This window comes from Wyeomyia smithii, chromosome 3 (genome assembly GCF_029784165.1).
Source record: "Wyeomyia smithii strain HCP4-BCI-WySm-NY-G18 chromosome 3, ASM2978416v1, whole genome shotgun sequence".
Taxonomy (NCBI): domain Eukaryota; kingdom Metazoa; phylum Arthropoda; class Insecta; order Diptera; family Culicidae; genus Wyeomyia; species Wyeomyia smithii.
The window spans coordinates 229151833-229169624 of NC_073696.1; the positions used below are offsets into that span (position 1 = coordinate 229151833).

At 39.8% G+C, this 17792-nt stretch overlaps 1 protein-coding gene and 2 non-coding genes across 3 annotated transcripts in view; 1 reads left to right on the top strand and 2 right to left on the bottom strand.

Moving 5' to 3' along the window:
• Positions 1-17792, top strand: part of LOC129731001 (N-glycosylase/DNA lyase) — a 224363-nt gene that overhangs the window by 65756 nt on the left and 140815 nt on the right. The window lies entirely within an intron of this gene.
• Trnap-ugg (transfer RNA proline (anticodon UGG)) lies at positions 7451-7522 on the bottom strand. The gene has a single exon. It is a non-coding gene; the product is annotated as a tRNA-Pro (tRNA).
• On the bottom strand, positions 7623-7695 carry Trnaa-agc (transfer RNA alanine (anticodon AGC)). The gene has a single exon. It is a non-coding gene; the product is annotated as a tRNA-Ala (tRNA).

Consider the following 17792-nt stretch of genomic DNA (forward strand, 5'->3'; position numbering starts at 1 on the left):
TCAAAATTGAATACTGCTACTGATTGAAAGTTTATCTCATGAATATGATTACCATAAAAACCATAAATTATTAAACAAGAATTGAACATTTTTGCAACGGTTAGAAGTTATTTTTATTAATTTTTTGACGTAGTTCACGTTTTTCTTTAGCCTACCACATAGAGATGTAAATAGGAAAACTATTAACGAAAAGGGGACGAAATATTTCCCTTTTTAAATGCTTACAATTCGGTTTGTTTTCAACCGATTTCCTTCATTTTTGCAGCAATTGTTTGGAAAATTATACACGCATCCACCCAAATGTACAAAATTGTTGATTGATTATACAAACTATTGTACTATTGATAATTGTCGAGCCTTGTTTAAACGAAAATTACGTCATCTGATTGGTCACTCGCTGCCTTTCCATAAACAGGTCGACAGAATAGTATAACTAGTTAGCTGCAGTAGCGGGTTGCGCCAGTACACAAATCACAGTACACAGCAGCAGCGAGGTATCACCAAACGTCTTGATTTGTCAGTTAAGGGCTTAGGCCTTCTGCCAGCAATAAAGTTTTGCTTTATCTTGGCAACAGCACATTCTGTGCTGAATCCAAGAAAACACAATCTGTCGCGGCCGTCTTATTTACTGAATGCGGAAACAGCATTTACAGAGTTTGAACAGCGAAATGCCTTTCTCAAGGCGAATAATCAAGTAATTGAAGGTTAATAATTTTTGGCAATAACACAATCATGCTGTGCTGGATTCTAGCAATCAAATTCTGTCGCGGTAAAAAAAGTCACTTTATTTACCTTATCATCACCACTGTTGGGGCAGCACAGAGGCTGCGATCAGCATAACCGATTTTAGGCAACAAACTGCCCCGTTAGACCGCATTCACAAAGACAGTTAGTTCGACTATGCAGAGCTAATATGAAGTCGATTCAATCAATCATCATTAACAGAATTTCGTCGTCTCCCAGCTGCCAAGTTGCAACATGATGCAACACGCAACAACAAGCAAACGAAATCGCTTGATGTTACAAACCGCAATAAAATACGGGTTAAAACCGTTGCGTGTGTGAGAGCACCACCGGTGTTTATTCGCTGAAAACAAATATCGAATGCGAATTGTGGAATTATTCGTCTAAAGAATATTAGAGAATTAGACAACTGAACAGAAAGGCGTGACCTATTACGTAGCACCCTTCGGCTATTAAAGAGTGTTTCTGGGAAAACTAGCTACATTCATTAGTCAGAAGGTGAACTGGATGGACCGTCCACAACGTTGACAGCAGATATTAGCACTCAGCAGTAACAGCGGAATGCAGCGGATTGGTAACCATGTCTTAGGAGCAGCGCGGTTCTTCTTAGCGTGTCTCGCCAGACTGCCATTATTCCCCCACTGTTGGGGCAGCATAAAGATTGCCATCAGCTAATCCAATTTTGAACAGCAAAATGCCTTTTTCAAGGCAAATAAAGACTTTAGGGTAACGGGGGTATTTTGGCCAGCTTTGGGAAGTGTTATGTTATGTTATGTTATGTTATATTTACAAATTCCATCTGACAATTTTTGTCTTAATGAATAAAATTAACAACTAGAGACGATTAACAAAAAAATTAGCGAATCCGCAGGCGACGTAAAAAAGTGTTGATGGGTTCGTTGAAGTCGAACAGTTCTGCAACCTCGTTGAACCTCGTAGACATAAACCTAATTGCATCATGCTGGCCGTACCGACTATACCTTGCCTCCAAGTTCAAAAGCTGACGTCTCCGCAGATTCCTTTCTGGAGCGTAGAGATTCAATTCTGCGAGAATAGCGGGTGAATCGATTTCATTATTCAGGACCTTCGCAACAAAGATAATTTGTGCGTTAGATCTTCTTCTCTCCAACGTCTCAATCCCCAATAACATGCAGCGGTGCTCATAGGGGGGCAACCTCGTAGCGTCATGCCAAGGAAGATGCCTTAGTGCCATACGCACGAATTTTTTCTGAACAGCTTCCATGCGATCAATCCAGACCTTGTTGAACGGACACCAAGCGACAACCGCTGATTCGAGCATCGATCTTACCAGGGCGCAGTACAAAGCTTTCATGCACATTGGATCGCGGAATCCATCGGCAATTCTAAAAATAAATCCTAGTTGCTTGTTGGCTCTTAAAATGACATCTTCGTAGTGTGCCCGGAATGTAAGCTGACTATCCAAAATTACGCCAAGATCTTTAACTTGGCTTACCCGCTGAAGAGCTTGCCCAGACAAGCTGTATGGAAAGCTAATTGATTGAAGCTTTCTGCTGAAGGTAATCACATGACATTTTTCTACACACAGGGTAAGAAGATTACGGTTGCTCCAATCACTGAAGGCATCAAGCAACTTTTGTAGTTCCGAACAGTCTTCGAGACAGGCTATAATCCGAAAGATTTTTACATCGTCTGCGAAAAGGAGTCGTGTACCTCGCGGTAAAATTGTAGCAACGTCGTTAATAAACAGTGAGAATAAAAGTGGACCCAGGTTGCTCCCTTGCGGCACTCCAGAAGACGTTGTAAATGGCTCGGAATGTGACAACCCAAGACTGACACATACAACTCTGCCGGTCAGGTACGAATGAAACCATTTCACGAGCATAGCGGAGAGCCCCAGTTTATCCAGCTTTCGTAGAAGGATGTCATGATTAACACGATCGAACGCAGCCTTGAAGTCCGTGTACACAGCATCCACTTGCATTCCCGCGTCCATTGAGCGAGAACACAACGAAGAGAACTGCGACAGATTGGTTGTGACGGATCTCTTAGGATAAAAACCATGTTGGTCACTAGAAATATAGTTTTTGCACGATGAAAACAGCACTGATCTGACGACTATTTCGAAAACTTTGGAACAAGCACATAATGATGTAATTCCTCGGTAATTAGCTATGTTGCACTTGTCCCCTTTTTTGTGTATCGGTGTGAGCAATGAATTTTTCCAACTAGTAGGAAACAATCCTTGCTGCAGAGAAAGATTAAACATCTTTACAAGAGGCGCCACCAGGTTGTTAGAGCAGTTTTTCAACAATGATGGCGGGATCCCGTCTGGCCCAGGACAAGTGGAATGTTTTAGCTCTCGAATTGCACTCAAAACGTGCGCTTCTGTCACTTGGAAAACTCCACAATCGAAACTCTCCTGCGTAGTATCGCGTATTGCAGCATCAATCTGATCTGGCGTAGCAACTGAAGACGAAAAAGCGGCTTTAAAATGCTCAGCAAATAATTCGCATTTAGAATAAGCTGTGCAAGCAGACAAATCACCGAGGAACATGGAAGCTGGTAATCCATTTTCCTTTCGTTTAGACCGAACAAAAGACCAGAACTTTTTTGGATGTCGACGTAAGCTTTTTTGAGTTCGCTCAATGTAACGAGAGTACAGGAATTGATTGTAAAATTTGTATGTGTTGCTTGCGAGTTTAAACCGTTGCTTTGCTAGAAACGTGCGATTTGTTTGTTAGTTTCGTTGAGCAGCTCGTCTACGGCGCTTCAGCTCACGGAGATGTCGATTAGCCCAAGCAGGTTTCATCGGTGGTCGTTGCAGTGGAACATGAGCTTCAATTACTGTTCGAATCGTTGCGGTAAACATGTCGACAATGTCCGTCAGATCCTCTTGCGAATCGATGAATTGCCAGTCAATTGCTGATAACGCTTCGTTCAACACATCGTAATCAACATGCTTAAAATTTAATCCCCGATGTTGTGGAGCTAATTCAAGTGCAATAGGCACTACTTCCGTCACAGTCACATCCAGAGCGGGATGATCCGGGTCAATTCTCACCATAGGATCGTCGGCCTCCATCACAGAAAGGTTTTGAAGCGCTGGCTCGTTCACCAGCACTAGGTCGAGAGTTCTAGCACGAGCGTTTTTGACTGGATTTGTTTGCGTCAAACCGTTGAAACAGAATGCGTCGTACAGAGCACTTCCAGCTGCGGTTAAACGTGATCTACTTGTATCAACAACAAGGCCACTGCTTTCAGAAGGTACCCAATGTAGCTCTCGGTGGTTATAATCCCCAAAAAGAACAGCAATGTCGAGGGGATTCAGACGGGATAGAACGGATCCAATTGAGTCAGCATGTTTCTGAATAGCATCAAGATCATTTCGACGATCAGGGGGCAGATACAACACTCCAATGCTTACGGATGACCTATCCAGTTGGATTTTTACCCACAGTTGCTCAAGCGTGTTACTAATCGGTGCTGGGTCTATGCAGCTGCAGTGCCTGGAGGAAACGGCAATCAAGACTCCACCACCACGCGATTTTCGACTATTCACCCTACTGCGATCCATTCGAAATACAGTGAATGAACTGCCAAAAAGCTGCGGCGATAAAATGCAATCGTCCAGCCATGTTTTAGTGAGAACGATAACATCGTACTCAGAGTCGGAAGCAGCAAGAAAGAAAGTGTCGATTTTTGTCCGGAGTCCACGAACATTTTGGTAAAAGATGCGTAACTTTCGTTCGTTTCGCACATTGACCAAAGGACGTCTTAGTTCGGTCGTAACAGATAGTGGATGAGATATGGTAGGCGGTAACGAGAAAATGCTGGAAGCGATAGGCAGATCAGATCTTGTCAAGTGTGAAATAGAATCATACTTGCCTGCGTTAGATATTTGGAAGACCCCGCACAGTTCATTAAAAACAAACACAATTTTTCAACATAAATACTGACTCTATTATACCATTGTTAAAAGCTAAGTGTCTATTTTAACATACACCGTTCAACAATGCAATATATTAAAAAATATCCTAGAAATATCAAAATTTTTACGAAGTACTAAAAACATATTTTGGTCCATCAAATTTTTACTTTGGCCCACTTTTATATCTAGAGACGCGTATAGATACAGTTCGGACTAATTATATTTAAGATCATCATCGGTATTTTTAGAGCAAAAATAGTGGGTTTGAAAAGAACATCCTTCTGCTGTGATTTTTTGTAAATTTTAAGGTATTTAAAAATGAAATGATTTGGCTTATAGCGGTTTGACAGGCATTCTCATCCAATTTTATATCGTTAAATGTGATAAAATAGGAAGTAATTACCTGTAAATTGTCACAAGCTGCTCCTTTGTTCACGTGCAACGGCTGAACGGTAAACAAAGAGATGTCAAAACTTGGCATGGCCAAAATATGTTCGCTTCAGAAAAAGGAAAACATATTTCGGCCATGCGTTTAACCACTTTTTCATCTTTTTCCAACATTTTAGAGTATACAAACTGTTTCTATGACATTTAATTGATGTTACTACAACAACGAATTGTTTCAAAAGCATACATATCTGTTACAATAGCTTCCGGACGTTGGCTTGTATATTACCACTTCCTTTTGACTTTGGGTTGACTCAGCCATGACTTTGAATATGTATGAACTAATTCCAAAATAACACTACCTAGAGCCAGTTTTTCGCCGAAAATTATAGTGTAGTATGATTCTTAGGTGTGTTATGCAATGTTGCATGCATATTTTTTTAATATTCATTGAAATTATCAGATAAAATGCGTAAAATGTTACCGGGTGGGCCAAAATATGCATGTGGGCCAAAATACCCCCGTTACCCTATGACTCAATAATGAAACACCTACAACAATGCATTTGTTAATAGTGTGCGTAGTTCTACGTCAGTTATGCGGTCGTGTCTTGGATACAACCTCCTACTTTTCTAATCTCCGAAATTCACTAAATAATTGTGAGCGATTTTATTATCGAACGAGTAAGTTCCTTAAAATACTAATTCATAGAGAAGTAAGAGCCGGTGAGTGCTTATGAATTTTTTGTCCATTTACTAAGATCTATTCAGAATCTTTTTTTTACATTACAACATTGTTAGATATTTTTTATTTTTAACTTTACAAATGAAATAATATACTTACATTAGCTGTCTTCGTAATACAGTGAATGTGATTGTTGGCAAATGAAACAAACTTGTGAAGCAGAAAACAAAAATGAATCTTTTTAAACTTTAACTATTACAATTGTTAAATGTTGTTTGCACAAAAAAAAAAAACACTACAGGCACTTCATCACCAAGTGTATAAAGTTCTTTCGAGTGTAATTAAATTTATTCCTAAAAAAATGAAGGGGAGGATGAGAATTAAAATACGTAAATCACTGAACAAACGAATTCATCGTGTTTGTAATTGCTGTAATTACAGTGTTTAGTCCCACGTCACCATTTCATACAACCCTAGGGCTGTATACCTTGTAGTATTTTTTAAATATTTAAAATTTCACCTTCACGACATTAAATTGGTGTAGACTGAAGAAGGGTAACATCAAATGACATTGAAAACAAAGAGTTCTGTCTAATTATCCACTGACTGGTATTATACAAATTTTATAAAAAAAAACTAGATTTGATTGGTGCAAAACCCATGAAAATCTGAAAATTGTGGATCCATTACTGAAGCCCGATGAACCCTTATATTAACCATCATTGGATTTAGTTACAACAACCGAGCAGTGCAAATAGTATCAACGCAAATTACGATAGTTGGTGTCTTCTTGCTGAAAGGTACGGTTGTGTACGGCCTTCGTAGCAAAAGTTGCTTGCTATCCTGTGCAATGAAGTGGAAATACAAGCATGCAAAAGAAGAAGATAACCCGCGGTATTGGCGTAAACTTTTTTTTTGCAAAAGATACAAAAATATTATGGTTTCGAAATTTTAATTTTTGCTTTTTTTGCACAACACGGTTTTAGTTGGTTAATTTATTTACCTTAGCAATTTCCATACCAGCCGATCGAACTAGGTGATTTTTACAATGTCAGCAAAATATTGCGATGAAATTCAGTTAACGATAAGACATAAACTCATCTCCTTTGGTGAAATTCTTAATATTCTTCGCTTTTCCGAGTTTTTCGGCAATTAGGTGCGTAGGGCTTGAAAACAATTTGTCCGATTTTATGATTTATGCCGTTGTCGAGCGAGTTGAAAATAATTTCACTGGATCAGAGAAATCAAGCTTTTACCTGGAGATACGGCAACTACCTCCCAGACCCGGAGTAAAATTTGCGTTCACCCAGAGATCCGGAGATCACCATCACCTCCCAGATCCGGAGACAGAAACTCTAATTTTGTCACAATGCTATGGACAAGAATATAAATCATACGGAGAGAGAGAAAGAAGGAAAAACATCATAACACTTATAACCTGGAATCATGGAGAAACACTCACTAGGCAACATCATTTTCGATTTTCTATGACATGGAATACTTATGCTACTCCACAATTGTGCAACTGTTTGGTTACATCCATGAAAGAGAACCATTAAAAATAATTGCAATAAAGTAGAAAATTAATGCAGAATTGTGTGCTTTGCACGTATTTTCAAATATATGTACTTAAAATATTCAATTAATAACAAAAATCTTTTACTGCACCTGCAGAGAAGAGAAGTCTGTTCCTTCGTAGGTCGATAAGAGAACGACCAAAAATTTGGGCTCAACCGGGATTTGAACCCGGGACCTCTCGCACCCAAAGCGAGAATCATACCCCTAGACCATTGAGCCTCATGCTAGACTGCGTGGTCAGGAGCGCTAAAATCGATAAAGAAGGTATAAGCAATTGTGAAGTATAAACTAGAATCCTATATTAATAAAAAGTTATAGTTGGAGATGCGGGGCATCGATCCCCGTACCTCTCACATGCTAAGCGAGCGCTCTACCATCTGAGCTACATCCCCTCATATTTACCCGATTGAATTGAACTGGTCACAATTTATGCTTGTGCCACATTCAACATAAAACACTTTAAATTGATACAGCCAAATTCTTATCCTCTTGCATCGTTACATATATTCATTTCACCGTAATAATTTCCAGTTCATATTTAATTGGATTCATTGACAGCTGTTGGTGGAAGTAAAACTTTTTACAGCGTTCCATTATTGATGACAATCCCGATGTCTCGGGTCGCACACAATCGCCGTCCGTGTGAATTCGAATCGGAAGAATGGATCCCGATTTGATAGCCCTAATTAGAGCTACGGGTTTCTTTCAATGGCAAGGCAAGAGCTGCTGCTCTCTCGCACGCTGATCCTGTCTACCTCACACAATAAAAGAAAAAGCCAGCAACCACCCACATCCACCCAACAGTCCCGTCGTTGTGTCCTGGCATTTGCCGGCATTTGTCAGTTGCTTTCCTCCTGCTATACAACTGGACGGAAAGTGAGTAACATGAAGCGAAGGATGAAAATCAATAATTCCAACACTCCCCCCACCCGGACGCGCAGAGAATTGTGTCGTATGAACACAGCTAGCTTCTCCCCCAAGCAGGGCGGCAGTAGCAAGTAGGTATGCTTCGAGTTGTTGGGTCAAATGACGAGAACTAGCAAGAGTGAGAAAGAAACATACTGTACAAAGTCGGGGTATCATCAATAATAGAATCATTACAGCAGAAGCGAATTGGCGCTAAGCTTAGTGCGTTTACCCTCGGCAGCTGATCAGTTGATGCTAAGTTCAACTTGTCAACCTACAACCAAGCAGCGGCAAAACATGTCAAGTCAATCAGCTTCAACATATGCCCAGGCGCTAGAGGAGGCACAGTCTCTCACGGTTTCCCACTGGGGAACCGCTTCTACCATATTACTTCTACTGTTTGTATCATCGGAAGTAAAAGTGAACGCAACACCCGGAGCAAGAGTAGGATGTTGTTGGGCATGTAGCGGATTCAATAAACTTCAGCATGGGGTGCTCTGGTGCGCTCCGTATACACCCCGAAGAAGGGGCGGCAGAACGAAACAGGAAGGAGTTTGTGTGTGAAAGGATGTCTTTTTTCTGCGTTGAACTCCGCCGTACACTAACGGTGCTGTGATGCTTTGCCAATCACCCAAGGACAGAAACTCACCGCCGGGTCTTGTCCTCGGTAAATGTTTCGCCTCGGTGGTTTCGAACTGAGTCGAACTGGTGGACCATTTGCAAATATGTACAAAGTAAGTTCCTATTATTTTTTTTTTTTTCAAAAAAAAAGAAAGAAAGAGGGTTGATCCGGAAAGGGTGAGTTCCAACCCTAACAGTTAGAATCCATGTGAGACATGTAGGAATCGTTGTTTAAATATGAATTGAAAGTAGCGTTGTGAGCCATTCATTATGCGTTTGAGGTGATTCTGGATAAGAGTATTTAGTTTGACGCATTTTTAAACTAATCTCTGATCGCTTATCACCTTAAGGAGCTATGAATTATTATGGTTCAAGCTATGATGTATGTTTTGGATTACACTGTGCTACAAATGAAAAAAAAATGCAAGAACTTCTGAAGTGACCTAGTGTAGGTTGTAGGTCTTGTTGAGTGTAACATTCGATCATACTAGAAATTTTCCAAACACCCCCAAAATCTGAAGTTATGGTCAAAATACGGTTTTTTGGACCTCAGTGCATACAATTTTTTTTAACTCAGTCATTGCTCAACCGATTTTTTGGAAAGAAGATAAACAGAGCTTTCGAAAAATCTACAGGTTTGTACTAATATCACTATAACATGTTGAGTTATTTGAGTTTAAATATAATTTTTTAGTTTTTTTCACGCAATTTTTCAATTTAATTTGAAATTTGCCATCTGTTTTTGTGAGAAAGAAACTACAAATACACTAAACTTCTGAAATTATATTCAATGACGAATCAAACAAAAGTGGTTTTGTGAACATCGACGAATATTTGACTGAGTTATATATTTTTTAAGAAAACCAGAATTTTTAGCTTCTATACCACAATTATTTCGCGGTGCTACAAATGGTGAAAAAACACAAAAACTTCTGAAGTGATCTAGTGTAGGTTGTAGGTCTTGTTGAGTGTAACATTCGCTCATACTAGAAATTTTCCAAACACCCCCAAAATCTGAAGTTATGGTTAAAATACGGTTTTTTGGACCTCAGGGCATACATTTTTTTTAACTCAGTCATTTCTCAACCGATTTTCAATATTTAGGCAGTTTTGGAAAGAAGATAAACAGAGCTTTCAAAACATTTACAGGTTTGTACTAATATCACTAAAACATGTTGAGTTATTTGAGTTTAAATATAATGTTTTAGTTTTTTCCACGCAATTTTTCAATTTAATTCGAAATTTGCCATCTGTTTTTGTGAGAAAGATACTACAAATACACTAAACTTTTGAAATTATATTCAATGACGAATCAAACAAAAGTGGTTTTGTGAACATCGGTGAATATTTGACTGAGTTATATATTTTTTAAGAAAACCAGAATTTTTAGCTTCTATACCACAATTATTTCGCGGTGCTACAAATGGTGAAAAAACACAAAAACTTCTGAAGTGATCTAGTGGAGGTTGTAGGTCTTGTTGAGTGTAACATTCGCTCATACTAGAAATTTTCCAAACACCCCCAAAATCTGAAGTTATGGTTAAAATACGGGATTTTTGGTCCTCAGGGCATACATTTTTTTCACTCAGTCATTTCTCAACCGATTTTCAATATTGAGGCAGTTTTGGAAAGAAGATAAACAGAGCTTTCAAAACATCTACTGGTTTGTACTAATATCACTAAAACATGTTGAGTTATTTGAGTTTAAATATAATTTTTTAGATTTTTTCACGCAATTTTTCAATGTGAGGTCTGAGAACTGGGTTTTGATCATAACTTCAAATTTTAGGGGTATTCGAAAAACTTTAAGTATGCGCGCTATTAACACTTGACTAGAGCTATTACCCACTCTAGGTCACATCAAAAGCTTTTGCATTTGTAGCACCGTGAAACAATTGTGCGTTAGATGCCAAAAAATCTGGTTTTCTTAAAAACCCTATAACTCAGCCAAATATTCACCGATTTTCACAAAACCACGTTTGTTTGATTTGTCATTGAATATTATTTTAAAATTTTATTATATTTGTAGTATCTTTCTTACAAAAATAGGTGAAAAATTTCAAGTTATGTTGAAAAATAGCATGTAAAAGTCTAGAAAATTATATTTAAACTCAAATAACTCAACATGTTTTAGTGATATTAGTACAAACCTGTAAATGTTTTGAAAGCTCTGTTTATCTTCTTTCCAAAACTGCCTCAATATTGAAAATCGGTTGAGAAATGACTGAGTGAAAAGAAATGTATGCCCTGAGGTCCAAAAAACCGTATTTTGACCATAACTTCAGATTTTGGGGGTGTTTGGAAAATATCTAGTATGAGCGAATGTTACACTAAACAAGACCTTCAACCTCCACTATATCACTTCAGAAGTTCTTGTGTTTTTTCACCATTTGTAGCCCCGCGAAATAATTGTGGTATAGAAGCCAAAAATTCTGGTTTTCCATAAAAAGATATAACTCAGTCAAATATTCACCGATTTTCACAAAACTACTTTTGTTTGATTCGTCATTGAATATAACTTCAAAAGTTTAGTGTATTTGTAGTATTTTTCTCACAAAAACAGATGGCAAATTTCAAATCAAATTGAAAAATTGCGTGAAAAAAACTAAAAAATTGTATTTAAACTCAAATAACTCAACATGTTTTAGTGATATTAGTACAAACCAGTAGATTTGTTTATCTTCTTTCCAAAACTGCCTCAATATTGAAAATCGGTTGAGGAATGACTGAGTTAAAAAAAATTGTATGCACTGAGGTCCAAACAACTGTATTTTGACCATAACTTCAGATTTTGGGGGTGTTTGGAAAATTTATAGTATGAGCGAATGTTACACTCAACAAGACCTACAACCTACGCTAGGTCACTTCAGAAGTTCTAAATCGCTGTAGCACAGTGTTATCAATCTTGCTGGAATGAGTGTTGGAGGTCCATCAAAATAAAGTGCAAAATCGTTAGAAGCGATTGAATTTTCTTAAGCCAGTTGTCGTTGAACCTTAGGCATTTTATAACAAATGCACTTCAGTAAAAAAAACTCCTATAAGGCTCATACATATACGAATAGTGGTCACCATTACACCGAGCGAATCCGAGAAGAGATCGATCGGAGTGAAATCTCCGTTTCTACTCCAACCGAAACGGAACGGGTAACGAACCGAGTAATGCTTCTCACAATTCCATGAAACTGCGGGAGTTAGATTTAATCAAATTACTCATGCTTACCGATTAACTAACATCCTTGAAATTTTCTGTATATTCCAGGGTAAATGTTGAATTTTCAACTGTAAAAAATAATCTAAAACTTCATAACTTATATGCTGTACGGAAGAAGCCTGCCGATAAGTGATTTCTATCGTGCGTATAAAAACTGAAAACTACACTGTTTTGATCTCTGTGGCATGGTTCTTCTTTAACTAGTCTAGGTACTCGTGGCGGACATATCACTATTGATAGAAGTGATCGTCCTTGTCATATCGCACCCTTTACAAATATATTGATTTCCGTAGCACAATTTGCTCCTGCATTGTTTTTTCTTTTTAGAAAAGTCATGAAATTTTTAAAAATATCATGAAAAATGTATTATTTTTTGTATGTATAGCATATAGGAGAAAGTATGTAAACTGAGAAACAAAGTATTGCCGCTAAAAAAACAATCCGAAAAAAGTTCTAAGAATTGGGTCCTATAGCCATATTATACGTCATTTGTAAAAGATGCGTTTTCTGAACAATACGTGATTTTTGAAAAAAAATGTTTGTCATTGTCCTTCGACTTTTAGAGGAAGAATAAAAACTGCTCGAAAGGTGTTAAATGACAGTTTGCCTATTTACGGTACATAAGCGAACTGTCATTTAACACCTTCCGGGCAGGTTTTTTATTTTCATTTAAAAATTGATTTTTTGAGCTGCAGTGAGTAATAATTCTTCAGGTTTTACTCACTTGTAGTTTCCAGATATTTTCTTTTGACTGGGCTTACAGAAAGAATAAAACAATAATACAGGGTGGCCAGCGAACCGGGAAAACCTGGAAAACCAGGAAAAAAACCGGGAAATCGAAAATAAACCGGGAAACCGGGAAATTTATCATGTTTATTTTTAACATTATTTTTCATTTACTACATGCGTGGGATCTGTTGTATTAGTTCAACGCACTATACATTTTCTGCCATCTCACAAACACTGGGAGACACAAGGAACTATTTAGTTGGTCTCAGGGTAAGATGCTGGAGTAACAAGCCAGTCGTCATATGTTAGATTCTCGGCTAAAAAAGACGACCGTTATAGTCAATAGGTTTCTAGCGCTAGCCCCGCAATTGTTCTGTACACTAACAGTTGGCTGCCATTTTTTTCTAAGTTGTCTTCCGTCTCATTCACACTGATTAGGACTTCAATAGTAAGTGCCGATCAAACATCAAAACAATCACCACTTTACAGGATCAGCGTCTGATATTATTTTTTTTTTTCTTCATCTATAATTTATTTGACACGGCACAAATACAATTCAATGTTTAACGGCGCCAATTATATCTGATAGCTTACTTTCTAAAGTATCTTAATAACTAAAAGCAAATTTTTTATCCTCGCTGCCGACTACGAGCTGAAACTAAATCTAACTTAAAGCTAGAATGTTTTGCATTAAAAGCACTGATTTGTTGTTTGATGGTTTCCCATCGCCATAGGTAAGTAGCATATTGAATATGTTCCGCTGCTGGGCCAAGATATTACGGACTGGCATATTGGGTTGTCTCCCTCGGGGCCTGAGAGTATCGTGCGGGTCTAGTTGCTGTTTCCGGTTCCGGGGTCTTAACGTGTTCTTGTCGTTTGGTTGGATGTAGGCGGAAGGGAATAGGATTAAACTGGGGCGTGGATGGATTTCAGGAAAACGTATATAAGGGACATGTAGGATAGGTCACGGCTCGCCAAGACATCACGAACAGGAACAGCCGGCTGCCTACTTTCGGCCTGCAGGGAAGCTATTAATTTAGACCTGGCGTCACGGTGTACCGGGCATGACCAAACCACATGCTCTATGTCGTGATAACCCTCACCACAGGCACAGATACTACTTTCCCCGAGCCCAACACGACGGAGATGCGCGTCAAATCTATAGTGATTGGACATAAGCCGGGACATCACGCAAATGAAATCCCGACCTACATCCAACCCCTTGAACCACGGGTTCGTCGATACTTTGGGGATTATGGAATGTAACCACCTTCCCAATTCCCCTCTGGTCCAAGCATTTTGCCAACTGATGATCGTATTCTGACGTACAAGTGCGAAAAATTCATTAAAAGCAATTGGTCTTTCATAAATATCACCGTTTGTTGCGCCCACCTTAGCCAAAGAGTCCGCTTTCTCATTGCCCGGTATCGAGCAGTGAGAAGGGACCCACGCTAAGGTAATCTGAAACGATTTTTCGGATAAAGCACTCAGATGTTCCCGTATTTTCCCCAGGAAATACGGAGAGTGCTTAACATCTTTCATCGATCGGAGAGCCTCAATGGAACTGAGACTGTCCGTAAAGATGAAATAATGGTCCGTGAGCATTTTTTTGATAATCCCTAGGGTGTACTGAATTGCAGCTAATTCTGCGACGTAAACAGAAGCAGGATTATCGAGCTTATGGGAGACGGTTAAATTGTTATTGAAAATACCGAAGCCAGTGGACCCATCAAGAAGTGATCCGTCAGTGTAGAAGATATTGTTGCAGTTGATGTTTCGATATTTATATTTAAAGTTTTGCTCAGGAACAGAGTCCGGACATACTTTCCTGGCAAAATCAAATATCCACCGACTTGAAGACTCCTCGCTTTCGTTGACCGTTACGCGATTCCGCATTCTTCGGGCTGTGTTCCAAAGAGTGCTCATCGATGTCTCCCTCGACGTCTCGTTCACGAACCGACGCCAATATCCGCGTTTCTTTGCTTTAGCCAAACTTTTAAGCTTGGTATCAAGCTCCGAATACCGTTAATAGTCGCCAGGTATACCTCCCTTCTGGAAGGCCAAAAACGCGTCGGATCTTTGCGTGTAGACATCGGAGCACTCTTGGTCCCACCACGGAGTGGGAGGCCGTTCTTTGATCGTTACGCCGGGATATTTCTTCGTTTGGGCTTGCAACGCGGCGTCGAGAATCAAGCCCGCGAGGAGGTTGTATTCTTCAAGTGGTGAATGATGTTGAATCGACTCGACCGCTTTTGAAATCATTTCCTCGTATAACTTCCAATCGACATTCCGTGTGAGGTCATACGGAATGTCAATTGGTCGCATGCGAGTTGAACCGTTATTAATTGAAATAAGAATAGGCAAATGGTCGCTACCGTGAGGATCGAGGATTACCTTCCATGTGCAATCCAACCGTAGCGACGTCGAAAATAAGGATAGATCCAAAGCGCTTGGGCGCGCTGGAGGTTTCGGGATACGTGTCATTTCGCCGTTGTTTAAAATAGCCATGTCGAAGTCATCGCAAAGGTTATAGATTAAAGAGGAGCGGTTATCATTGTAAGGGGAACCCCAAGCCACGCCATGAGAGTTGAAGTCTCCCAAAATCAAACGTGGCGAGGGAAGAAGTTCTATTAAATTAAAGAGCAGCCGTTGCTCAACCTGTGCTCTGGGAGGAATATATATTGAGGCAATACAAAGCTCTTTACCTTGTATTGTCATTTGACATGCGACAACTTCGATGCCTGGAATCGAGGGAAGGTTAATACGATAGAAAGAATAGCACTTTTTAATCCCTAAAAGTACTCCTCCATATGGGGTGTCTCGATCAAGGCGAATAATATTAAAATCATGGAATTTGAGATCAATATTTGAAGTAAGCCAAGTTTTACAAAGGGAAAATGCATCGCATTTGTTCTTATTTATCAAAACTTTAAACGAATCAATTTTTGGTAAAATACTTCTACAATTCCACTGTAAGACAGAGATAGAATCCTTCATATACGCAGTTGAATTAGGCATCGAAGGATACAATCGCTGCAAGGAGGGGCCATTGGGCAGTCAATTGCTTCAAAAATGATCTAACTGTTGGGAGAAATGCTGTAAGAAAAATTTTATTTGGATCGGGTACATTGAAAGTTTCAAAAATCCAGTCCACAATGTCAGAAAATTTCACTAATCCAGAGTTTGTTTCATCAACTGGATGTGCAAAAGGAACAACTGGGGTTTTAGATGTTCCTGGCAGTGCTGGGAACTCCTTCTGGGACTTTAAATTTGCAAGCCCAGGAGGAGTTTGCTTCGGTTTTTCCGCAGCACTGTTTGGTTTGTTTGTACCTTTCATTTCACTTTTAAAAATCTTAGGAACTTTCCGGGGAAGTTTAGGAGAGGAAATATTTTTCCTCTTTCTAGACTCCCCAGGATTGGCGTAAGATGTTCCCGCTGGTGAATCGTCAGAATCGGTTTCATCAGAGGACAACAGATCAAAAGGGTTTGATGTAATGGGAGAAGTGGTAACGGTCTTCTTCAGCATCTCAGCGTAAAAACGCTTCGAACGCTCTTTGAGAGACCTCTTTATTTTATCCCTGCGCTGCATGTACATCGCACATGTCGAGAGCTCATGCTGACTCTCCCCACAGTGAATGCATTTTTCAGCATTTTTACTGCAGGAATCATCCGCATGATTCTCCCCACACTTGCCACAACGTGCCTTATTGCAGCAGTAGGCGGCGGTGTGGCCTAACTACTTACAATTCAGGCAGTTCATGACGCGAGGCACATACAATCGCACAGGGAAACGAACCCGGTGGATCGAGACGTGGCTTGGTAGTGCTGACCCGGCGAACGTAACTCGAAACGAGTCTGACGGAGTGTATACTGTTTTGCCACCGATGATCGATGCTGACCGCAGTTGCTTGCAGTCGAGCACCTTTACATCGGGACATGTGTTGTTTTTGAAGCACCCTTTGGCATTTTGCAATGTACACTCGACGGACAGACTCGAATCGGTTATGACACCGTCGATCTCCACGTCTCGTGCGGGTATGTAAACGCGATACTCGCAAGTGAAGAGCTCAGAGCAAGCTATATCGTTGGCCTCTTTCAGGTTACTGACCACGACACGGAGCTTGTTAGGCCGGACCTTGGAAATTTCGGTCACGCCCTTGTACTCCTTCGTCAGGTCTTTAGAAATCTGCAAGATGTTCAACTGTGTCGATTTCGGTCCCGCCTTTGGCCGAAAATAGACAGTATAGCTGCCCTGGGATCCGTCTGGGTAAAGCCTGGGGCGAGGGGGGACTGAAGAATGAACAGGGGAGGGGGTAACAGAAGGGTCAGGGTCGCACTAGCGCCGACAAGAGCACGTACCTTTTTACTTCTCCCTTCCAGTAAGGTTGGTTGTCCGATTGTTCGAAGTTGCAGCCGTTACAGCCAGCAGCACCAAACAGCCACCAGTAGCGAGCCAGGTGTGAGATCACTCCACACAGTGATACAACTCAACTGTCAACTGATGGCTTCTTCTTTTTCCTCTTTTGTGTCTCGTCCACTGCTGTAGCACAATTCAGCCAGCAGCCAAATCGGCTTACGCACCAGCTGGCAGTCACGATGCGAAACAGTTGCACAAAGGCGCGACCTTGAACCCGGATTTATTTCACTCGACCAGGGAAACAATGCCAACACTTGTTCACACGTATTTTGTTTGATATTCTATCGGAGCGATCACCAAACACGTCCGATACTGTTGCGTGTTCGGCACAGAATGATGATATTATTTATGTCTGAGTATGTTTCAAAGTTATGTACCAAATTATTCATAATTTTTGTTAAAATTGATAATAATGATAATAATAATGATAATAACTTATTTGATGAAACAAGATTCGAATTTCAGGTTCGCCAACAAAAATTTACAAAGCCCAGGGAATATTGAAACTTCAAATTACTAAAAAAAATTTTGAAGGCCAGAGAAGTCAAGAATGATTCCAATCAGGTTTTATATGTTAACTTGAAATAGGCAAAAACTAAACTATG